The 26907-nt window shown below is 45.6% G+C and overlaps 1 pseudogene across 1 annotated transcript in view; it reads right to left on the bottom strand.

The window, feature by feature from the left end:
* Nucleotides 1–554: 554 nt before the first annotated feature.
* The window catches only part of LOC311130710 (espin-like protein), a 44015-nt pseudogene continuing 17662 nt past the window's right edge, over nt 555–26907 (bottom strand). The window contains exons 6-16 of the transcript in view: nt 8287–8457; nt 7879–8002; nt 5025–5191; nt 4828–4927; nt 4401–4538; nt 3399–3554; nt 3120–3290; nt 2703–2867; nt 2178–2444; nt 1287–2018; nt 555–1128 (exon numbers count right to left, since the gene is read on the bottom strand). The product of the transcript in view is annotated as an espin-like protein (transcript). The remainder of the gene's footprint in view (nt 1129–1286; nt 2019–2177; nt 2445–2702; nt 2868–3119; nt 3291–3398; nt 3555–4400; nt 4539–4827; nt 4928–5024; nt 5192–7878; nt 8003–8286; nt 8458–26907) is intronic.

The following is a 26907-nucleotide window of genomic DNA, read 5'->3' as shown; positions in this document are numbered from 1 at the left end:
GCACTGTCAACTGTGGGACCTTATATAGACAGGTGTGTGCCTTTCCAAATCATGTCCAATCAATTGAATTTACCACAGGTGGACCCCAATCAAGTTGTAGATACATCTCAAGGATGATCAATGGAAACAGGATGCACCTGAGCTCAATTTCGATTCTCATAGCAAAGGGTCTGAATACTTATGTAAATAAGGTATTTCTGTTTTTAATACATTTGCATACATTTCTAAAAACCTGTTTTCACTTTGTCATTACGGGGTATTGTGTGTAGATTGATGAGGAAAAAATATTATTTAATCAATTTTAGAATAAGGCTGTAACGTAACAAAATGTGGAAAAAGTCAAGGGGTCTGAATACTTTCCGAATGCAATGTAGCTTGTACTATGCATCTGACTACAAGTTTCTAAGATTGGAAAGCTTACTGTAGGCCTACTTATTGCTTTCTCTTTAAATAACAACTATTCACCAAGAACACAAAAGGTATTCACACTGAGAATAAAATGCACTTACAGTAACCCCATCCCTTGCCATAACTATAACTTGATGTCAGCAGACTACATAACTATAACTTGAAGTCAGCAGACTACAAATTATTTTTAAAAAATATCAAAAAAAAAAGAAGGTACAGTGAAAACAACTACTATTCAAAATCAAAAATCTCAGCCTCCTTCTCTTTCCAGAAAGCGAAACTCCTGTCTATGTATTTACAAATCTCATCGTTGCTGAAACTGGAGATGTCTGCTCCTTGTTTAATCAAAGCCCCTTCATCTGGTGTCGGGGTTTGGAGGATGACTTTGGGCACCGGCCTGACCTCTGGAAGGAACTGTTGTTTCTCTACCTCTGGCAGTTCAGACTGAGTCGTTGACACGTTCCCAAAGAATTTGACCTTAATGTCCTCGAAGCCGTCCTTCCACTCACGTTTCCCAGCCTCGATGTCCATCATGACGGCCTTGTGGAACTCCCGGACGCTCTCCCAGGTGAAACGACCAACGTGGTCAAACACCTCGAAGCACAGCAGGTGTCTCATCTTCCTCTCGTCCGCGGGGAGTTCGAGTTCCAGGATGTGGAAGTAGCCCAGCATGAAGAGGTCAAGGGTCAGGCTGTCGTAGTCCGCCGTCGCCCCGTCCACCTTGTGGAGGAATTACAATCAGATTCAGAACACAATCAATTTCTGTGTTTGTAGAAAGTGTCTGTGTTTGTAGAAAGTGTCTGTGTGTGTATAAAGTGTCTGTGTGTGTGTGTGTGTGTGTGTGTGTGTGTGTGTGTGTGTATAAAGTGTAGAATGACCTTGGGGAGGAACTGTTCAGGGGAGTATGGCGCCTGCTGCCGGTGGAGACGGCGGATCTGGCGAGACGGAACACTGGAGATCATGCTCCTCCAATCACCAATCATCTTGTTGATGACACTCCTCTGTTTGAAGAAATGTCCCAGAGGCATCTGAGATCCCCTCCGTGGTCCCCTCCCATCTGTCCCCCCAGGTTTACCACCAACCTCGTCCACACTGGCTCTCCTCTCGGCCTCTCTGGTCTTCAGAGTCACCGTGTAGGCTGACTTCTTCCAGTGGCCCAAGAACAGCACCACGATGCGCTCCTTACGTAGACTGGTGGTTTCCCTAACGTCGGTCATGTTGTCACCATGGGCTATGCCCGAGTCACTGTTCTGGTCAGCTTCAGGGGCTGGGTTAATCTCTTTGGGCCGTTCCTGTATTCCTCTGACCTCTGACCCCAGGCCTTCCTCCTGTATGTCTGACATCACGTGGACGTCTACTTCGGTTTCTTCTTCATGACCTTCAAAGTTGGACTTCAGATTCCGGACAGAAACCCCAAACTGGTGGATCTCGGACTCTATCTTCTCCCTGCGCCCCCGGGCAGAGGTGGGTCTGTCCGGGGTCTGGGAGAACACAGTGGATAGCTCTGTGTTGGGCATCTTAGAGTACGGCCCGTCTGCCAGGTTGGCCATCAGCAGGGACATACTCTTTACGATGCCTGAGATGCGGTTGCACCACACGGGCAGAGGGACCTTTTATTAAGGGATCACAATGAAAATAAGTCATTGACTTCATTGTGTGATCCTATAAACATTGTTTGTAGCATATAATTACATTTATCCTTTAATAGGATCTCTGTGGTATGCACTGTTTGTATTTCTTTAAAAGAAAATGATCAAATAAACTCAAACCTGAGACTCCTGGTTGGGGTTTCTGAACTGAGTGCTGGCTGTGATGTTGACGATGGGAGCTGGCAGGATGGTCCTGAGCTCCTCAGCCAGACGGGCTAGCTCTGTCTCATAGCCCTCACATTTCTTCTGGTTGGACACGCTCCGGATCTGCTTCTCCAGGTAGATCAGGTCGTCCTCGGTCAGCAGCTCTCCAAACGGGCCCAGGATAGCGTTGTGGGCCTGGGAGTACCTCCAGCTCACCGCTTTGGAAGTGGTGTTCCCATTCTCCTACAGAGGTGAAGACGACACAGTACAGAGTTTAATATACAGTGCATGTCATATCACTGACATACCAATGCTGAGGGCCGGTATCTTGGACACAAGAAATGAGTAGGTTTAATCTGGGTCTGAGAATCCGGCTCTTTACGCCCTGATTGGTGTAATGATACGAATAACATGCCAGCTCTATTGACGTGACCATACAGCATCATGGGATATCCAATCAGAGCTGCGACCGTATTGGGATATCCAATCAGAGCGCCTCACCTTCCTCCTCTGGTCCTCCTCGTCCAATAGCCTGGCTTGTAGCTGACGCACCATGACCTGTCTCTTCCACTCAGCGATCGGCCGACCCCGCTCGTCATGGGTGGGAACCAGGTAGTCGATGTCTGACAGGTTGGCCTCTTCTGTGGGCAGAACTACCATCCTGTTCTGTTGGCGACAAAAACAATTACAACACCAATTTACCATCAGTTGTAACAGCTCGGTGTATTAGTCCAATATGGAGGCTGAGCTGGACGAGATGGGTCTCTCATGGGACAGGGCAGAAGCTGTGGCCAAAGACAGACTCCAGTGGCAGAAGATTGCTGCTGCCTTAAGTCCGACACCAGACGAAAGGGACTAAGTAAGTAAGTATTAGTCCAAGTAGAGAAATCTCAAAAGGAGAAGTGATGTGATGCTTACTGCTTGTGCTACAGCTACTGTGGTTATCTCTGTCTGTTTCAGAGATGTGATGGATTTCATGTTGTCGAGGAACTTTTTGTCACCGAGCAGGTTTTTGCCAGCCAGGAGATTTTTGTCAGAAGCCTTCGTCAGATCGACAGTTTTTACCTCAGCCTTTACCAGTATATTACCCTGTTTAAGACAAAGAAAGTGACCTTTCATCCGTTATAACAGTTTGGTGTATAAATCTAAGAACAGAAAATGGAAAAACAGAAGAGGAAATCTGATGTAAGTGTTTACCGTGTGTGCTGCATTCGCTGAAGACTTCATTTCAGTGAGGAGCCTTTTGCCACCAAGCTGAACGTTATTGGTCAGATCAACAGTAATCACTTCTTCAGAAGGTTTGTTGTGACTGACTCCTTCTGCGGAAAGCGTGTGTCTCGCCACCATTTTACTCTGGTGAAGACGAGGCAAGTTAACCTTCATCAGTTATAACAGAGTGGTGTATTAGAGGCCAAGATTCAATCAGATCAAGTGTTAAATAGGCAATAACCGACACCCGCATAGCTGATGTTTTGGGGGTTGTCGGAGGTGTAACTGGTTTGGAGATATCAAATCGGTGAGCAGCTGCTTTTGTGATCATTATCACGAAGCCACACTCGTCCCACTCGTGTTAGAAGTTCAGAATGAGAAAAGTGTAGGCTATATTGAAATAACGACACTCAAACTGAAAATCATTAAATGATATATAATGAGGATTTGATCATCATCCTAATCAAGGTGTAGATTACATCACACATTCCAGTGTTCGAACTTGTAAACATGGCTGCGTGGGATTCCTACTAATGCGACTCCGTGCAGCCAATGGCAATGTCCGCGATAGCTATAACGCCGGGAGCCGCTTGTGGATTGGACAGCTCTAAAGCGGTTCCACCTCCGACACCGTCAGAACACCAGCTACAGTATGTGGGTGTCGGCTAGCGCAAATCTGATTGGATCGAGCCCTTAATGAATTCAAACAGAAATCTCTGCATTAGATATCATCCAATGTTAGTGCTTACTGCGTGTGCAGATTCCGAAGACTTCATTTCAGTGAGGAGCCTTTTGCCACCAAGCTGAACGTTTTTGGTCAGATCAACAGTAATCACTTCTTCAGAAGGTTTGTTGTGACGGAGTCCTTCTGCGGAAAGCGTGTGTCTCGCCACCATTTTACTCTGTTGAAGAAAAGCAAGACCGAACATCGGTTAAAACAACTAAAGTCCAAGAACAGAAACAAGACATCAGAGAGTGAAGAGTAATTACAGCGTTTGTTGAAGCTTCTGGAGGCTTCATTTCACAGAGGGGTTTTTTGCCACCGAGCCCAAGGAAGTTTTGGGTCAGATCAACATTAGACTCTTCAGAAGGTTTGACCTCTTCTGTGGAAAACGACACCATCTTACTCTGTTGAAGACAAAAGCCATATCATTCATCAGTTACATACAGTGTCATTATTAGGTCAGACTCAGCAGGACTTGTTTCCATATCAGGATGTCCTGATAAGGACACCATAATTACAACAGAAAGGAGTATTAATACAAAAACACAAATATCTGAGGAAGAGCAAAGAGGAAATCCAATGTATTGGCTTTTCATCAGCATAACATAACATTTTGCCGTATTAGTTCAAGAACAACAAAACAGAGGTGTTTGGTTAAAAATCAGAAAAACAAATATCTGAGGAAGAACTAACTGCTGCAGCTGCTGAGGATTTCATTTCACAAAAGGAGCTTTTTGCCACCCAGCTGAACTTTGGTGAGATCGACAGTAATCTCTTCCGCCGCTATCTTATTCTGTAGAAGACAAACTATTTATCAGTATAACAGCCTTGTATATCATCCTTGAAGCAGAAAGAGAAATATCAAAGGGGGAAGGTAACGTGATGCTTACTGCTTGTGTTGATACTAGCTCTGATCGTTTCAAATTAATCATCGACTTCCTTTCTGTCAGGAGCCTTTCATCACCGTTGCTTTTCCCAGCCAGGAGGTTTTTGTCTGAAACCTTGGTCAGATCGACACTTTTCACCTCCTTGCTGCTCTGTGTTAAAGTTTTCACCACTGAAATAAAACAGTGACAGCTGTGTTTGTTGTTGTGTGTTTGGATGAGAGCGTTGTCCTACTCGTGTTAACACATGGAAACAACCGACTCAAACATAAATTCCAAACGTCATGGATTGACCAATGATTGAACTGAACCAATGGTGACATCAATTCCCAAACCGACTTTTACAAGTAGTGACTTGCTTAGTAAAAACAATGGTTAAATAAATAAATAAATAAATAAATAAATAAATAAAGTTGAAATACAGTGCAATACTGGTATAACACTAAACTGGTAGGGTCGGGACGATACCAGTATTGCGGTAGTCGTTAGTATCGTGGCAAGGAAACAAAACATGAAGCAGATTTACCTTCTTTAGGAAAACAACCCTAATGTTGGAAACAAACATCACTATGTTGTCATCCAGAGTCACATTTATTTATTTCCCAAGATATAGCACACAATATTTTATTGTTTTTAAAGGACCAAAGCGTTTTGTCTGCTTTGTGTTTTCATTTTTGCCATGGAAAAAATATTGTGATACTGCTATGATCACAGCCCTACTAACTGGTGTTAACCTCACCTACTATCATCACAGCCCTACTAACTGGTGTTACCCCTCACCTACTATCATCACAGCCCTACTAACTGGTGTTACCCTCACCTACTATCATCACAGCCCTACTAACTGGTGTTACCCTCACCTACTATCATCACAGCCCTACTAACTGGTGTTACCCTCACCTGCTATCATCACAGCCCTACTAACTGGTGTTACCCTCACCTGCTATCATCACAGCCCTACTAACTGGTGTCACCCTCACCTGCTATGATCACAGCCCTACTAACTGGTGTTACCCTCACCTGCTATCATCACAGCCCTACTAACTGGTGTTACCCTCACCTGCTATCATCACAGCCCTACTAACTGGTGTTACCCTCACCTGCTATCATCACAGCCCTACTAACTGGTGTTACCCTCACCTACTATCATCACAGCCCTACTAACTGGTGTTACCCTCACCTGCTATGATCACAGCCCTACTAACTCGTGTTACCCTCACCTGCTATCATCACAGCCCTACTAACTGGTGTTACCCTCACCTACTATCATCACAGCCCTACTAACTGGTGTCACCCTCACCTACTATCATCACAGCCCTACTAACTGGTGTTACCCTCACCTACTATCATCATAGCCCTACTAACTGGTGTCACCCTCACCTACTATCATCACAGCCCTACTAACTGGTGTTACCCTCACCTGCTATCATCACAGCCCTACTAACTGGTGTTATCCCCATCTGCTATCATCACAGCCCTACTAACTGGTGTTACCCTCACCTGCTATCATCACAGCCCTACTAACTGGTGTTACCCTCACCTGCTATCATCACAGCCCTACTAACTGGTGTTACCCTCACCTGCTATCATCACAGCCCTACTAACTGGTGTTACCCTCACCTACTATCATCACAGCCCTACTAACTGGTGTTACCCTCACCTGCTATGATCACAGCCCTACTAACTGGTGTTACCCTCACCTGCTATCATCACAGCCCTACTAACTGGTGTTATCCTCATCTGCTATCATCACAGCCCTACTAACTGGTGTTACCCTCACCTGCTATCATCACAGCCCTACTAACTGGTGTTACCCTCACCTACTATCATCACAGCCCTACTAACTGGTGTTACCCTCACCTGCTATCATCACAGCCCTACTAACTGGTGTTACCCTCACCTACTATCATCACAGCCCTACTAACTGGTGTTACCCTCACCTGCTATCATCACAGCCCTACTAACTGGTGTTACCCTCACCTACTATCATCACAGCCCTACTAACTGGTGTTACCCTCACCTGCTATCATCACAGCCCTACTAACTGGTGTTACCCTCACCTACTATCATCACAGCCCTACTAACTGGTGTTACCCTCACCTACTATCATCACAGCCCTACTAACTGGTGTTAACCTCACCTACTATCATCACAGCCCTACTAACTGGTGTTACCCTCACCTACTATCATCACAGCCCTACTAACTGGTGTTACCCTCACCTACTATCATCACAGCCCTACTAACTGGTGTTACCCTCACCTACTATCATCACAGCCCTACTAACTGGTGTTACCCTCACCTACTATCATCACAGCCCTACTAACTGGTGTTACCCTCACCTGCTATGATCACAGCCCTACTAACTGGTGTTACTCTCACCTGTTATCATCATAGCCCTACTAACTGGTGTTACCCTCACCTACTATCATCATAGCCCTACTAACTGGTGTTACCCTCACCTGCTATCATCACAGCCCTACTAACTGGTGTTACCCTCACCTACTATCATCACAGCCCTACTAACTGGTGTCACCCTCACCTACTATCATCACAGCCCTACTAACTGGTGTTACCCTCACCTACTATCATCACAGCCCTACTAACTGGTGTCACCCTCACCTACTATCATCACAGCCCTACTAACTGGTGTTACCCTCACCTGCTATGATCACAGCCCTACTAACTGGTGTTACCCTCACCTACTATCATCACAGCCCTACTAACTGGTGTTACCCTCACCTGCTATCATCACAGCCCTACTAACTGGTGTTACCCTCACCTGCTATCATCACAGCCCTACTAACTGGTGTTACACTCATCTGCTATCATCATAGCCCTACTAACTGGTGTTACCCTCACCAGTTGATGCCACTTTAACATGTTGTACACTGGAGATGGCAGATGGTTGTGGTTGAGAGGAGGATGAGGTGGGTAGAGGAGGTTCAGGGGGAGGAGCCTGAGGGGACTCCTCTGTCTCTGGTTGCTGGGTAGGAAAACAAAGAGATGGTGAGTCTTTGGGATATAGGATATGCCGATATGGGATATAGGATATGGGATATAGGATATGTGCTGATATGGGATATGCCGATATAGGATATGCCGATATAGAATATGCCGATATGGGATTTACAACATTTCCCCATCAGACCTGGAATTCGAATCGGCAACCCACTGGGTACTGGCCCGCCTCTCAAACCTTAAAACAGAAGCCCATCAGTATGCCAACGATCAGCTCAGTATCATACTGTCAGTATGTAAGCGAATCACCTTTAAGCTCTCCATATTTGTTTTGTTGTTATTGTGGAAGTAGTCCCGGCCGGGGTCGCTAAGGCGACGGTAGTAGTCCTCTTTACTGGGCTGCCACGTCACAGCCTGTCTCCCCCTCACGTCCTCTTCCACCGGACCTAGTTCTTCTATTGGCCGGTCTGTTGAGAAGGGCTGGGAGGGGGACAGAGAGAGAGAGAGAGAGAGAGAGAGAGACAGAGAGAGAGAGAGAGAGAGAGACAGAGAGACACACAGAGAGAGAGAGAGACACACAGAGACAGAGACAGAGAGAGAGAGAGAGAGAGAGAGAGAGACACACAGAGAGAGAGAGAGAGACAGAGACACAGAGAGAGAGACAGAGAGACAGAGACACAGAGAGAGAGACACAGAGACAGAGACGGAGAGAGAGAGAGAGAGAGAGAGAGAGACGGAGAGAGAGAGAGAGAGAGACAGAGACAGAGACGGGGAGAGAGAGAGAGAGACAGAGAGAGACGGAGAGAGAGACAGAGAGAGACAGAGAGAGACAGAGAGAGAGAGACAGAGAGAGACAGAGAGAGAGAGACGGAGAGAGAGAGACAGAGACAGAGACAGAGAGAGAGAGAGACAGAGAGACAGAGAGAGAGAGAGAGACAGAGACAGAGACAGAGACAGAGAGAGAGAGAGAGAGAGAGAGAGACAGAGAGAGAGAGAGAGAGAATCTCAGATCGGAGAGGTACAATGAGTTCAGAGTAGAGAGGAGAGGAGGAGAAAGAAACAAACATTGTATTGGCAGGATTCCAACCCCCGCGGGGAGGATGCAGGATATATGGAAGCGTTTAGATCTCCCCTAATGAACCTGTAATGTCCTAATCGAGGCCATGCAGAATGCAGATCAAATTCTGCTCTCCAAGGACAGGATTAAAACCCACAACTCTCTGTGTCCCAAATGGCACCCTATTCCCTATATAGTGCGCTACTTTTGAACATAGGGCTCTAGTGTACTGTTTAGGGAATAGGGTGCCATTTGGGACACGCGAAACATCAAAGGAAGGGCTGATACGTTGCGACACACTGTTGTGCTTTGTCTCCAAGGGGCGGTCCCAACCATTTCCTCTCTCACACCACTTTGATGTGGAACAGCACCAAATATGCTGTGACGTTGCTGCATCGCTCAAGATGGCGCGGAAAGACATGGTCACCCTGTTCCTAGCTCCTAGCCGACATTGCAGTATTTTTGCTGTTGTTGTGTTATTTCTTACATGATTTGCTCAGAACGTTGTCTTGCATTATTACCTACAGCCGAAAATAACTTATGGTTATTAGATTGGCGGTCACCAGATATTTCGACCAGAAATGAGACTTTCCTGAAATGGATTCTTTGTTCATACCCCTAGAGGCATTTCCACTCATCTCAGGGGCTGCTTTAAGACGCCGCCGACGGAGAAGAGGAATACGGAGTGAGCTTTTAGTCCGACTTAGGAGGCGGGCATACTATTCACCGCTTCCGAGTATATTACTCGCTAATCTTCAGTCCCTGGACAATAAAGTACACGAGCTCAGAGCGAGGATCTCCTTCCAGAGAGACATCAGCGACTGTAACATACTTTTCCGGAAACATGGCTCTCTCCGGATATACTGTCCCCGTCCATACAGCCAGCTGGGTTCTCAGTACATCGCGCGGACAGGAAGAAAGAACTCTCCAGGGGGAAAAAAAAAGAAATGGCGGTGGTGTATGTTTCATGATTAACTATCATGGTGTGATTGTGGTAACGTACAGGAACTCAAGTCCTTTTCTTCTCCCGATCTGGAATACCTCACTATCAAATACAGACTGCATTATCTCCAGAGAGAATTCTCTTCGGTCATCGTCACGGCGACGGCTCTTAAGGAACTACATTGGACTTTGTGCAAACTGGAAAACCGCATATCCTGAGGCCGCATTTATTGTAGCTGGGGATCAATAAAGCAAATCTGAGAAGAACGCTACCGAATTTGTATCAACACATCGCATGCGCTACTCGTTCATCAAGAACTCTTGACCATTGCTACTCCCCCTTCCGGGACAGCTAAGAGGCACTCTCCTGCCCTCCTTTTGGCAAATCAGATCACTCCTCCACATTCTGCTCCTCCTTTCCTATAGGCAGAAACTTAAACAGGAAGTACCCGTGGTAAGGACTGTTCAATGTTGTTCTGACCAATAGGAATCTATGCTTCAAGATTGTCTTGATCAAGCGGACTGGGATATGTGCCGGGTTGCTTATGAGAATAACATTGACGTATACACTGACTCGGTGACGGAGTTCATCAGAAAGTGTATAGAAGATGTTGTTCCCACTATGACGATTATCCAAACCAAAACCTGTGGATAGATGGCAGCATTCACGCAAAATTGAAATCGTAGGCCTGATTACCAACAATGTCGAGACTGCCTACAGGGAGGAGGTGAGGGCCCTGGCGGAGTGGTGCCAGGAAAATAACCTCTCCCTCAACGTCAACAAAACAAAGGAGCTGATCGTGGACTTCAGGTGACAGCAGACAGAGCACACCCCCATCCACATCGACGGGGTGAAAAGCTTCAAGTTTCTCAGCATGCACGGCACTGACAACCTGAAATGGTCACAGACAGTGTGGTGAAGAAGGCGCAACAGCACCTCTTTCGGCCTGGCCCCCTAACACCCTCACCAACTTCTGCAGATGCACCACTGAGATCATCCTATCACCGCCTGGTACGGCAACTGCACCATCCGCAACCGCAGGGCTCTCCAAAGGGTGGTGCGGTCAACACAACGCATCACCGGGGGCACACTGCCGACCCTCCAGGACATCTACAGCACCCGGTGACACAAGAAGAACCTCATCGAGGACCTCAGCCACCCGAGCCACGGCCTGTTCACCCCGCTACCATCTAGAAGGTGGAGACAGTACAGGTGCATCAAAGCTGGGACCGACCGACTGAAAAACAGCTTCTATTTCCAGGCCATCAGACTGTTAAATAGTCACCACTAGCCGGGCCTCCGCCCAGTACCCTGCCCTGAACCTTAGAGTTCTGCTCTATGTCCATAGTCATTGAACATTGGTCACTTTAATAATGTTTACATACTGTTTTACCCACTTTATATATATATATATATACTGTATTCTAGTCAAGGCTCATCCTATATAACTACTGCTGTACAAACCGTTTCTATAAATATACTGTCCATACACACCATCATACAGTGTATTCAGAAAGTATTCAGACCCACTGACTTTTTCCACAATTTGTTAGGTTACAGCCTTATTCTAAAATTGATGAAATAGTTTTTTCCCCCTCATCAATCTACACACAATACCCCATAATGACATTTTTGCTAATTTGTAAAAAAAAAAAAAAAAAGATGGAAAAATCACATTTACATAAGTATTCAGACCCTTTACTCAGTACTTTGTTGAAGCACCTTTGGCAGCGATTACAGCATCGAGTCTTATTGGGTATGACGCTACAAGCTTGGCACACCTGTATTTGGGGAGTTTCTTCCATTCTTCTCTGCAGATCCTCTCAAGCTCTGTCAGGTTGGATGGGGAGCGTCGCAGTACAGCTATTTTCAGGTCTCTCCAGAGATGTTCGATCGGGTTCAAGTCTGGGCTCTGGCTGGGCCACTCAAGGACATTCAGAGACTTGTCCCGAAGCCACTCCTGCGTTGTCTTGGCTGTGTGCTTAGGGTCATTGTTCTGTTGGAAGGTGAACCTTCGACCCAGTCTGAGGTCCTGAGCACTCTGGAGCAGGTTTTCATCAAGGATCTCTCTGTACTTTGCTCCGTTCATCTTTGCCTCGATCCTGACTAGTCTCCCAGTCCCTGCTGCTGAAAAACATCCCCACAGCATGATGCTGCCACCACCATGCTTCACCGTAGGGATGGTGCCAGGTTTCCTCCAGACGTGACGCTTGGCATTCAGGCCAAAGTGTTCAATCTTGGTTTCATCAGACCAGAGAATCTTGTTTCTCATGGTCTGAGAGTCTTTAACTGCCTTTTGGAAAACTCCAAGTGGGCTGTCATGTGCCTTTTACCGAGGAGTGGCTTCCGTCTGGCCACTCTCCCATAAAGGCCTAATTGGTGGAGTGCTGCAGAGATGGTTGTTCTTCTGGAAGGTTCTCCCATCTCCACAGAGGAACTCTAGAGCTCTGTCAGAGTGACCATCGGGTTCTTGGTCACCTTCCTGACCAAGGCCCTTCTCCCCCAATTGCTCAGTTGGGCTGGGCGGCCAGCTCTAGGAAGAGTCTTGGTGGTTCCAAACTTCTTCAATTTAAGAATGAAGGCCACTGTGTTCTTAGGGACCTTCAAAGCGGCAGACATTTTTTGGTACCCTTCCCCAGATCTGTGCCTTGACACAATCCTGTCTCGGAGCTCTGCAGACAATTCCTTCGACCTCATGGCTTGGTTTTTGCTCTGACTTGCACTGTCAACTGTGTGCCTTTCCAAATAATGTCCAATCAATTGAATTTACCACAGCTGGACTCCAATCAAGTTGTAGAAACATCTCAAGGACGATAAATGGAAACAGGATGCACCTGAGCTCAATTTCGAGTCTCATAGCAAAGGGCCTGAATACTTCTGTAAATAAGGTATTTCTGTTTTTTGTTTTTAACAAATTTGCTAAAATTTAAAAAAACCTGTTTTCACTTTGTCATTATGGGGTATTGTGTGTAGATTGCTGAGGAATTTGTTTTATTTAATCCATTTTAGAATAAGGCTGTAACGTAACAAAATGTGGAAAAGGTCAAGGGGTCTGAATACTTTCCGAATGCACTGTACATGTATATTTATATTCCAGACTCTGATATTGCTCGTTCTAATATTTCTATATTTCTTAATTCCTTTGTTATTTTTGGATTTGCGTGTATTGTTTACTTGTATTACTGCACTGTTGGACCTAAAAACATAAGCATTTCGCTACACCCGCGATAACATCTGCAAAATATGTTTACGCGACCAATACAATTTGGTGTGTGTGTGTGTGTGTGAGTGCATTTAATTAAAGCCATTGGCCTCAGCTGTGCATTTGGTTTTCATCAGCAGCTCCTCATGATCCCCAAGCTGATGAGCTAACCCTATTGGATAACCCCAGCCGTACTATCCCCAGCCATACAACGCCAACCGTACTAACCCCAACCGTACTAACCCCAACCGTACTATCCCCAGCCATACAACGCCAACCGTACTAACCCCAACCGTACTATCCCCAGCCATACAATGCCAACCGTACTATCCCCAACCGTGCTATCACCAGCCATACTAACCCCATCCATACTAACCAAAACCATACTAACCCCATCCATACTAACCCCATCCATACTAACCCCAACCATACTAACCCCATCCATACTAACCCCATCCATACTAACCAAAACCATACTAACCCCATCCATACTAACCCCAGCCATACTAACCCCAGCCATACTAACCCCAACCATACTAACCCCAGCCATACTAACCCCAACCATACTAACCCCATCCATACTAACCCCAACCCTGATCCCCCTCTGCTCTGCTCTGAGTTTTTACAGCCACACAGACACTGACACAGAGACTGACAAGCACAGTTTATGGGGCCTGTTTAGTCACTATATCCGCAATCTAACACTGGCTGCGTTTACACAGGCAGTCCAGTTCTGACCTTCTGCCCAATTACTGGCAAAAGAGCTGATCTGATTGGTCAAAAGACCAATTAGTGGAAAAAGATCAGAATTGGGCTGCCTGTGTAAATGCAGCCACTGTCACACAAAACAGACATACCAATCATCAGTAGCCCCTTGGAGAAGGATCTGATGGACTGATCATCAGTAGCCCCTTGGAGAAGGATCTGATGGACTGATCATCAGTAGCCCCTTGGAGAAGGATCTGATGGACTGATCATCAGTAGCCCCTTGGAGAAGGATCTGATGGACTGATCATCAGTAGCCCCTTGGAGAAGGATCTGATGGACTGATCATCAGTAGCCCCTTGGAGAAGGATCTGATGGACTGATCATCAGTAGCCCCTTGGAGAAGGATCTGATGGACTGATCATCAGTAGCCCCTTGGAGAAGGATCTGATGGACTGATCATCAGTAGCCCCTTGGAGAAGGATATGATGGACTGATATTCCTCCATCAGATGATATCAATCTCTGCAATAAATGCATCTTACATTGTCATGGAAAGAGACACATTCAGCTGATCTGAGCCAGTCAGTACTGAGCAATCAATGTTAATAAGGAGGTATACCAGAGTATGATAGTAGCACCTGAAACGTAGCTAGGTATACAGTGCTATACTTTGTAGAAAAATGTATAATTTGACAAAAGTGCAACATGGGGCACATAAAATCGATACAGCCCATATAGTTTCCTGTAACTATTAAATATATTGCATTCCCAACGTCAGAGAGATCCCTTTCTCCTTAGATGTAGAAACCGGTAACCTACTCATTACTACTAGTACCGTTGCAAACAAAACCTGGCTTTTCCCACCACCTTAGAATCACCATGGGGTGGGAGTTTTACTGCCAAAGTTTAAAATACAGATTATTTTGCAATGGGTCTACTAATGCTCTGGTATTAAGTCAAAGTCCAGTATATGAAGTCAGAGGGTCCTACAGAAAAATAGCTGTCACGAATGCTAGAGGTTACCATGTGAATATCTAGGTATCTATGTGTAGATCTAGATCATATATTTCTATGTTGGCCGGGTGTGGTTCCCAATCAGAGGCAGCTGTCGATCGTTGTCTCTGATTTGGGGTTCATACTTAGGCAGCCATGTTGCCTACCTATGTTGTGGGATCTTGTCTCTTGTTTGGCTTGTTTGTGTGTAGCCATTGTGAGCTTCACGTTACGTTGCTTTTGTTGTTTTGTCGTGTGTTAACTTAGTGAATAAACATTTATGCATTCCACGCTGCACCTTGGTCCAATCCTGTACTCAACGAACGTGACAGAAGATCCCACCATCAACGGACCAAGCAGCGTGGCCAGGAGGAGAAAACACCCTGGACACAGGTGGGGAAGATGTGGTCTTGGGAGGAGATATTTGCGGGTAAAGGACCCTGGGCGAAACCCAAGGAGGAGAGGATCGACGGCGACTCCAAAATGCGAAACGACGAAGGAGACCCGAGAGGCAACCCCAAGAAAACATTTTTTTTGGGGGGGGCACACGGGGTGGTCGAAGAAGCAGCAGGAGGCCGTGAAAGGGCTGACTGTGGAGGAGGAGGAACGCTATTGTAGAGGTCCTCCAAGACCTGCGGATCAGCAGTATGAGAGAGGAGGCCACCACATTACGGGGGCTGTTAGAGAAGAGGGAGTAGGAGCTCTCCCTTCAGAAGGAGGCGCTGCAGGAGGCCCAAAGGGAGAAGGAGTCAGGGGATGCACGGAGAGAGGAGCTGGCCAGGCAACAGAAGGAGCGTGGGACCATACAGGCACCCTGTTCTGCTGTGATGCTCATTCACAGCCCGGTGCGAGTGGTGCCCGCGTCCCGCTCTTGTCGGGTGAAAATGAGCGTTCAGCCAGGACGGGTTGTTCCTGCTCTTCGCACCAAACCAGTGGTGGGTGTCGCCAGTCCGGTACGTCCCGTACCTGCTTCCCCGTAGCTAGGTATACAGTGCTATACTTTGTAGAAAAATGTATAATTTGACAAAAGTGCAACATGGGGCACATAAAATTGATACAGCCCATATAGTTTCCTGTAACTATTAAATATATTGCATTCCCAACGTCAGAGAGATCCCTTTCTCCTTAGATGTAGAAACCGGTAACCCGTGTCGCCAGCCTGGTACGCCCCGTGCCTGCTCCTCGCACCAGACCAGTGGTGCGTGTCCCCAGACCGGTACGGCTGGTGCCAGAGCAGTCCGCTCCACCGGTGCCTGGTCTAGCTCCGGTCAGCGGCTCCAAGTTGGCTGGATGTCCAATGGGTGGTGGACCATTCTTGATACCCACGGGAAACTGTTGAGTGTGAAAAACCAAGCAGTGTTGCAGTTCTTGACACACTCAAACCGGTGCGCCTGGCACCTACTACCGTAGCCAGTTCAAAGGCACTTCAATATTTTGTCTTTCCCATTCACCCTCTGAATGGCACACATACACAATCCATGTCTCAATTGTCTCAAGGCTTAAAAATCCTTCTTTAACCTGTCTCCTCCCCTTCATCTACAATGATTGAAGTGGATTTAACAGCTGACATCAATAAGGGATCATCGCTTTTACCTGGATTCACCTGGTCAGTTTATGTCATGGAAAGAGCAGGTGTTCCTAATGTTTTGTATAGTCAGTGTATAAATATCGGTTTTCGGCAGTAACCGAAAGGTCGCTGGTTTGAATCCCCAAGCCGACTATGTGAAAAAGCCTATCGTTGTGCCCTTGAGCAAGGCTAAGGATAAGAGCATCTCCTAAATGACTAACATATCAAATAAAAAAAAGAGACATTCAGTCACACATCTGTTGTTGTTCTGGCTCTGTACTCCAGCACTTTGGATCTGAAATGATACAATGACTATGAGGTAAAAGTGCAGACTGTCAGCATAAAATTGAAGGTATTCTCATACAAAAAAAGGATATATGTATGTATGTATGTGAGGGAAAAAAGTATTTGATCCCCCCTGACAAAGAAATGATCAGTCTATAATTTTAATGGTATGTTTATTTGAACAGTGAGAGACAGAATAACAACAAAAAAATCCAGAAAAACGCATGTAAAAAATGTTAGAAATTGATTTGCATTTTAATAAGGGAAATAAGTATTTGACCCCCTCTCAATCAGAAAGATTTCTGGCTCCCAGGTGTCTTTTATACAGGTAACGAGCTGAGATTAGGAGCACACTCTTAAAGGGAGTGCTCCTAATCTCAGCTTGTTACCTGTATAAAAGACACCTGTCCACAGAAGCAATCAATCAATCAGATTCCAAACTCTCCACCATGGCCAAGACCAAAGAGCTCTCCAAGGATGTCAGGGACAAGATTGTAGACCTACACAAGGCTGGAATGGGCTACAAGACCATCGCCAAGCAGCTTGGTGAGAAGGTGACAACAGTTGGTGCGATTATTCGCAAATGGAAGAAATACAAAAGAACTGTCAATCTCCCTCTGCCTGGGGCTCCATGCAAGATCTCACCTCGTGGAGTTGCAATGATCATGAGAACGGTGAGGAATCAGCCTAGAACTACACGGGAGGATCTTGTCAATGATCTCAAGGCAGCTGGGACCATAGTCACCAAGAAAACAATTGGTAACACACTACGCCGTGAAGTGGAGTGGTATAACATTCACTGCCATTGGACTGGAGCAGTGGAAACGCGTTCTCTGGAGTGATGAATCACGCATCTGGCAGTCCGACGGACGAATCTGGATTTGGCGGATGCCAGGAGAACGCTATCTGCCCCAATACATAGTGCCAACTGTATAAAGTTTGGTGGAGGAGGAATAATGGTCTGGGGCTGTTTTTCATGGTTCGGGTTAGGCCCCTTAGTTCCAGTGAAGGGAAATCTTAACGCTACAGCATACAATGACATTCTAGACGATTCTGTGTTTCCAACTTGGTGGCAACAGTTTGGGGAAGGTCCTTACCTGTTTCAGCATGATAATGCCCCCCGTGCACAAAGCGAGGTCCATACAGAAATGGTTTGTCGAGATCAGTGTGGAAGAACTTGACTGGCATGCACAGAGCCCTGACCTCAACCCCATCGAACACCTTTGGGATGAATTGGAACACCGACTGCGAGCCAGGCCTAATCGCCCAACATCAGTGCCCGACCTCACTAATGCTCTTGTGGCTGAATGGAAGCAAGTCCCCGCAGCAATGTTCCAACATCTAGTGGAAAGCCTTCCCAGAAGAGTGGAGGCTGTTATAGCAGCAAAGGGGGGGACCAACTCCATATTAATGCCCATGATTTTGGAATGAGATGTTGGACGAGCAGGTTTCCACATACTTTTGATCATGTAGTGTACATTCAGCCTCTTGCGAATTGAAGGAAAATTATGAAACACAGAGATATATTTTTTTATGTTTTAGAATTGTTTTCTTTGTAAATATTTTTGGGAAGCCTGGCTTCCCTTGGCATCCATGAACACACGACACTGCTTCCAACGTCGTTTTAGATAATTTGGCAGTACATCTAACCAGCCTAAAAAACCGCAGACCACGTGTATGGCGATGTGTGGGAGAGCGGTTTGCTGATTTCAACGTTGTGAACAGAGTGCCCCATGGTGTCGTTGGGGTTATGGTATGGGCCGGCATAAGCTACGGACAACGAAAACATCCCAGTCATGTGAAATCCATCGATTAGGACCTAATGAATTTATTTCAATTGACTGATTTCCTTATTTGAACTGTAACTCAGTCAAATCTTAGAAACTGTTGCATGTTGCGTTTTATATTTTTGTTCAGTATAGTTGCCTACCCCTGGCCTAGTTAAGTAATGAATCAACACTATTGACAAGCATTTGACTTAAAAGCAGTGTATCAAATAAAGCCATAGCAATCAACAAAATCAATAAGTAACTTACGGCTCAGACCCGAGTGATGCTACGTCTTGCAGTCAGTCAATTAGTTAGTTAGTTATCCGGTCAGTCGGCCCTCAATGATGAGGACGTGACAGAATCTGCCGATAGATCCCACCCAGTCAGTCAGTCAGCCGTCTAGCCTGCCAGGTAACCAGGCAGCCAGTCATTCAGGTAGGCGTTTGACACCCCCATGAACAGACAGCCAGCCTCCACACTGCCGCCCTGCCAGCCAATAAACAATAACACTGATCGGAGAATGGTGTTAATTATTAAGGTGTAGGATGGGATGGCCGGTAATGTCCCTAATGCAGGACAAACCAACAGCTATGTTGCTGTGGCACCGAACAAAGGAAGAGAACTGTCAGCGGAACTAAGGTAGTGTCCCAATGGCACCCTGTTCCCTTTATAGTGCACTACTTTTGACCAGGGCCCATAGGGAATAGGGTGCCAGTTGGGACGATACCTAAGGCTGTCAAAGCAGCTGGAAAATAGACACTTTATACACAAAAAGTATGTGGACATCAATTCAAATTAGTGGATTCAGCTATTTCAGCCACACCCGTTGCTGACAGGTGTATACAACTGAGCACACCGCCATGCAATCTCCATAGACAAACATTGGCAGTAGAATGGCCTTACTGAAGAGCTGTCATAGGACGCCACCTTTCCAACAAGTCAGTTCGTCAAATTTCTGCCCCGGTCAACTGTAAGTGCTGTTATTGTGAAGTGGAAACGTGTTTCAGCTGATCATTATATCTGTTTCAGCTGATCATTATCTCTGTTTCAGCTTATCATTGTGAAGGCCCTTTCTTGACTTTCCATTGTAAAAAAAAAAAAAAAAAATCACATTTCAAGAAGTCCACTGTCTTTCTGTGTGAATGAAGAGCGGAAGTCCTAGCCTGCGTCCCAAATGGCACCCTATTCCCTACATAGTGCACTAATTAACAGGGCTCTGGTCAAAAGTAGTGCACTACAGTCGTAGTCAAACTTTTTGAGAATGACACAAATACACATTTTCACAAAGTCTGCTGCCTCAGTTTTGATGATGGCAGTTTGCATATACTCCAGAATGTCATGAAGAGTGATCAGATGACTTGCAATAGATTGCAAAGTCCCTCTTTGCCATGAAAATGAACTGAATCCCCCAAAAACATTTCCACTGCATTTCAGCCCTGCCACAAAAGGACCAGCTGCCATCATGTCAGTGATTCTCTCGTTAACACAGGTGAGAGTGTTGACGAGGACAAGGCTGGAGATCACTCTGTCATGCTGATTGAGTTAGAATAACAGACGGGAAGCTTTAAAAGGAGGGTGGTGCTTGAAATCATTGTTCTTCCTCTGTCAACCATGGTTACCTGAAAGGAAACACGTGCCGTCATCATTGCTTTGCACAAAAAGGGCTTCACAGGCAAGGATATTGCTGCTAGTAAGATTGCACCTAAATCAACCATTTATCAGATCATCAAGAACTTCAAGGAGAGCGGTTCAATTGTTGTGAAGAAGGCGTCAGGGCGCCCAAGAAAGTCCAGCAAGCGCCAGGACCGTCTCCTAAAGTGTATTCAACTGCGGGATCGGGGCACCACCAGTGCAGAGCTTGCTCAGGAATGGCAGCAGGCAGGTGTGAGTGCATCTGCACGCACAGTGAGGCGAAGACTTTTGGAGGATGGCCTGGTGTCAAGAAGGGCAGCAAATAAGCCACTTCTCTCCAGGAAAGAACATCAGGGACAGACTGATATTCTGCAAAAGGTACAGGGATTGGACTGCTGAGGACTGGGGTAAAGTCATTTTCTCTGATGAATCCCTTTCCGATTGTTTGGGGCATCCGGAAAACACCTTGTCCGGAGAAGACAAGGTGAGCGCTACCATCAGTCCTGTGTCATGCCAACATTAAAGCATCCTGAGACCATTCATGTGTGGGGTTGCTTCTCAGCCAAGGGAGTGGGCTCACTCACAATTTTGCCTAAGAACACAGCCATGAATAAAGAATGGTACCAACACATCCTCCGAGAGCAACGTCTCCCAACCATCCAAGAACAGTTTGGTGATGACCAATGCCTTTTCCAGCATGATGGAGCACCTTGCCATGAGGCAAAAGTGATAACTAAGTGGCTCGGGGTACAAAACATCGAAATGTTGGGTCCATGGCCAGGAAACTCCCCAGACCTTAATCCCATTGAGAACTTGTGGTCGATCCTCAAGAGGCGGGTGGACAAACAAAAACCCACAAATTCTGACAAACTCCAAGCATTGATTATTCAAGAATGGGCTGCCATCAGTCAGGATGTGGCCCAGAAGTTAATTGACAGCATGCCAGGGCGGATTGCAGAGGTCTTGAAAAAGAAGGGTCAACACTGCAAATATTGACTCTTTGCATAAACGTAATGTAATTGTCAATAAAAGCCTTTGACACTTATGGAATTCTTGTAATTATACTTCAGTATACCATAGTAACATCTGACAAAAATATCTCATAACACTGAAGCAGCAAACTTTGACTGGCTGGCTGGCTGGCTGACTGGCTGGCTGGCTGGCTGACTGTAGCAGAATGCTAGCTAAATAAGGAGGAGGGAAGGTGATCTCTTTCGGAGAAAACCAAACATGATGAAAAACCTAGCACGCAACTCTCTGGCTACCGGCCCATTAAAAGCTGCCAATCGGAAATGAGACGAAGTGACGGACTGACACTTTAGAACGGACAGAAACCCTACAACCCTGTGAAAGTGTGACACTAAGGGACATGTAATTAAAACGACCCAGTGGATTTATACTGCACGTTTTTTTACAGAACTACTGTTGCAATGACTTCAATTTCATGGGATTAAATAGATAAAAAAGTACAAGAATTATCCTTGAGAGTTTACACTTTACACCAAATTTTAGGGCCTTTGTTGAGAACAGCCCTATTCTAATCTAAACTAAACCACCATAATATGATATGCTATGTGTAATGGGTGATCTGGAAACAGAACATGACACACAATCAAACCGAGGAGGACGTGTGTTTGAAGCCAACATGACATCCTGCTCCTGAGGGATAGAGTTTCCGGTTCCAGGCATCAGAACTGCAGTGAAAATGGTGAAACCGAAGACATCAGATCTCATAACCGGCTCAGGCCCCATAGGCCAGGCCCTCTCCCCGCCACCTGAGCTTCCTATCTGGGGTAACTGATAGGTCCCAGGGGCTCACGGCGTCTCCAAACAGCAGCTGCAACACTGCAGCGCCAGCGGCTCCACAGTTAATTAGCAGTCCCATTTTTTAACAGGAGGCAGGAGGATTATTTCAGGTGGAGGGGGAGGTGAAGCTATCCCCCGGGAGCCAAGCTTTGCTGGGTACGCCCCAAATGGCACCCCCTATTCCCTATGTAGTGCACTACTTTTGACCGGTGCTCTATGGGAATAGGGTGCCATTTGGAGTGCATAGTCTTTCCATCCTCATTCTAACATGTCACATGTGTAGGGGACACATCAATGGGTATCTATGGGCTGCCAGGCAGAGAGCTGCTATCACTGTGTAGGGGACACATCAATGGGTATCTATGGGCTGCCAGGCAGAGAGCTGCTATCACTGTGTAGGGGACACATCAATGGGTATCTATGGGCTGCCAGGCAGAGAGCTGCTATCACTGTGTAGGGGACACATCAATGGGTATCTATGGGCTGCCAGGCAGAGAGCTGCTATCACTGTGTAGGGGACACATCAATGGGTATCTATGGGCTGCCAGGCAGAGAGCTGCTATCACTGTGTAGGGGACACATCACTGGGTATCTATGGGCTGCCAGGCAGAGAGCTGCTATCACTGTGTAGGGGACACATCAATGGGTATCTATGGGCTGCCAGGCAGAGAGCTGCTATCACTGTGTAGGGGACACATCACTGGGTATCTATGGGCTGCCAGGCAGAGAGCTGCTATCACTGTGTAGGGGACACATCACTGGGTATCTATGGGCTGCCAGGCAGAGAGCTGCTATCACTGTGTAGGGGACACATCACTGGGTATCTATGGGCTGCCAGGCAGAGAGCTGCTATCACTGTGTAGGGGACACATCAATGGGTATCTATGGGCTGCCAGGCAGAGAGCTGCTATCACTGTGTAGGGGACACATCAATGGGTATCTATGGGCTGCCAGGCAGAGAGCTGCTATCACTGTGTAGGGGACACATCACTGGGTATCTATGGGCTGCCAGGCAGAGAGCTGCTATCACTGTGTAGGGGACACATCAATGGGTATCTATGGGCTGCCAGGCAGAGAGCTGCTATCACTGTGTAGGGGACACATCACTGGGTATTTATGGGTATGTAGAACTGTGGACGTGGTGGACTGAGGCGAGCACACACACAACAACACACACAACAACACACACAACAACACACACACATAACAACACACACACAACAACACACACACACACACACAACAACACACACACACACACACATAACAATATACACACATGACAACACACACACACACACACCTAACAATAGACACACATAACAACACACACATATAACAACAACAACACACACACATAACTACACACACACACACATAACTCACACACAACAACACACACACACACACACACACACACACAACAATACACACACACAACAACACACACACACACACACATAACAATATACACACATGACAACACACACACACACACACACACACAGCAACAACACACACACATAACAATACACACACATAACTACACACACACACACATAACTCACACACAACAACACACACACACACACACACACATAACAATACACACACACACACAACAACACACACACACAACAATACATGTGATGTAACTATCTGGACATCATGTGGTCATGGGATGGATCATGGGGGGTCATAAGTTCATGCTCTGTGTCCATCAACATTTCATGTTTTCCCAGATCCTTATTGCCTCTGTATATTACAGCCGCTATCGGACATTTTGACTGTAGTGTCAAAAGCAACATTTAGGGTTGGAACTTCCAGATAGATCAGTATTCTAGAGTATTACACATCGTATAGCAATGTGGTAGAGAACTATGTCCAGTTGAAAGAGTACACTCCTCTATAGCTATTGAACACTCCACTATATCTAGTGTACACTCCCCTATATCTATTGAACACTCCCCTATATCTAGTGTACATTCTCATATCTAGTGTACACTCCCCTATATCTATTGAACACTCCCCTATATCTAATGAACACTCCCTTATATCTAGTGTACACTTCTCTATATCTATTGAATACTCTCCTATATCTATTGAACACTCCCCTATATCTAGTGTACACTCTCCTATATCTATTGAACACTCCCCTATATCTAGTGTACACTCTCCTATATCTATTGAACACTCCCCTATATCTAGTGTACACTCTCCTATATCTATTGAACACTCTCCTATATCTAGTGTACACTCTCCTATATCTAGTGTATACTCCACTATATCTATTGAACACTCCCCTATATCTATTGAACACTCCTCTATATCTAGTGTACACTCTCCTATATCTAGTGTACACTCTGCTATATCTAGTGTACATCCCCTATATATATTGAACACTTCCCTATATCTAGTGAACACTCCCCTATATCTAGTGTACACTCCCCTATATCTAGTGTACACTCCCCTATATCTAGTGTACACTCCCCTATATATAGTGTACACTCCCCTATATCTAGTGTACACTCCCCTATATCTAGTGTACACTCCCCTATATCTATTGAACACTCCCCTATATCTAGTGTACACTCCCCTATATCTAGTGTACAATCCCCTATATCTAGTGTACACTCCCCTATACCTAGTGTACACTCCCCTATATCTAGTGTACACTCCGCTATATCTAGTTTACACTCCCCTATATCTAGTTTACACTCTTCTATATCTAGTGTACACTCCCCTGTATCTAGTGTACACTCCCCTATATCTAGTGTACACTCCCCTATATCTAGTGTACACTCCCCTATATCTAGTGTACACTACCCTATATCTATTGTACACTCCCCTATATCTAGTGTACACTCCCCTATATCTAGTGTACACTCCCCTATATCTAGTGTACACTCCCCTATATCTAGTGTACACTCCCCTATATCTAGTGTACACTCCCCTATACCTAGTGTACACTCCGCTATATCTAGTTTACACTCCCCTATATCTAGTTTACACTCTTCTATATCTAGTGTACACTCCCCTATATATAGTGTACACTTCTCTATATCTATTGAACACTCCCCTATATCTAGTATACACTCCCCTATATCTAGTGTACACTCTCCTATATCTAGTGTACACTTCTCTATATCTATTGAACACTCCCCTATATCCAGTGTACACTCCCCTATATCTAGTGTACACTCCCCTATATCTATTGTACACTCCCCTATATCTAGTGTACACTCCCCTATATCTAGTGTACACTCCCCTATATCTAGTGTACACTCCCCTATATCTAGTGTACACTCCCCTATATCTAGTGTACACTTCTCTATATCTATTGAACACTCCCCTATATCCAGTGTACACTCCCCTATATCTAGTGTACACTCCCCTATATATATTGTACACTCCCCTATATCTAGTGTACACTCCCCTATATATAGTGTACACTTCTCTATATCTAGTGTACACTCCCCTATATCTAGTGTACACTCCCCTATATCTATTGTACACTCCCCTATATCTAGTGTACACTCCCCTATATATAGTGTACACTTCTCTATATCTATTGAACACTCCCCTATATCTAGTGTACACTCCCCTATATCTAGTGTACACTCCCCTATATCTAGTGTACACTCCCCTATATCTAGTGTACACTCCCCTATATATAGTGTACACTCCTCTATATCTATTGTACACTCCCCTATATCTAGTGTACACTCCCCTATATCTAGTGTACACTCCCCTATATCTGGTGTACACTCCCCTATATCTAGTGTACACTCCCCTATATTTAGTGTACACTCCCCTATATCTAGTGTACACTCCCCTATATCTAGTGTACACTCCCCTATATCTAGTGTACACTCCCCTATATCTAGTGTACACTCCCCTATATCTAGTGTACACTCCCCTATATCTAGTGTACACTCCCCTATATCTAGTGTACACTCCCCTATATCTAGTGTACACTCCCCTATATCTAGTGTACACTCCCCTATATCTGGTGTACACTCCCCTATATCTAGTGTACACTCCCCTATATCTAGTGTACACTCCCCTATATCTAGTGTACACTCCCCTATATCTAGTGTACACTCCCTTATATCTATTGAACACTCCCCTATATCTAGTGTACACTCCCCTATATCTAGTGTACACTCCCCTATATCAAGTGTACACTCCCCTATATCTAGTGTACACTCCCCTATATCTAGTGTACACTTCCCTATATCTAGTGTACACTCCCCTATATCTAGTGTACACTCCCCTATATCTATTGAACACTCCCCTATATCTAGTGTAGACTCCCCCTATATCTATTGAACACTCCCCTATATCTAGTGTACACTCCCCTATATCTAGTGTACACTAGTTTACATTTTTTTTTACATTTTACATTATTTAGCAGATGCTCTTATCCTGAGCAACTTACAGTTAGTGCATACATTATTCTTTATTTATTTTTCATACTGTCCCCCCGTGGGAATCGAACCCACAACCCTGGCGTTGCAAACGCCATGCTCTACCAACTGAGCTACATCCCTGCCGGCCATTCCCTCCCCTACCCTGGACGACGCTGGGCCAATTGTGCGCCGCCCCATTGGTCTCCCGGTTGCAGCCGGCTACAGCAGAGCCTGGATTCGAACCAGGATCTCTAGTGGCACAGCTAGCACTGCGATGCAGTGTACACTCCCCTATATCTAGTTTACACTCCCCTATATCTAGTTTACACTCTTCTATATCTAGTGTACACTCTGATATATCTAGTGTACACTTCTCTATATCTAGTGTACACTCCCCTATATCTATTGAACACTCCCTTATATCTAGTGTACACTCCCCTATATCTAGTGTACACTCCCCTATATCTAGTGTACACTCCCCTATATCTAGTGTACACTCATGTCTAGTGTACACTCCCCTATATCTAGTGTGCACTCCCCTATATCTAGTGTACACT

Source organism: Coregonus lavaretus (genome assembly GCF_964263955.1).
Source record: "Coregonus lavaretus genome assembly, chromosome: 6".
NCBI lineage: Eukaryota > Metazoa > Chordata > Actinopteri > Salmoniformes > Salmonidae > Coregonus > Coregonus lavaretus.
Note: the sequence above shows the minus strand (reverse complement) of the source record. Positions and strands in the feature narration are given on the sequence as shown.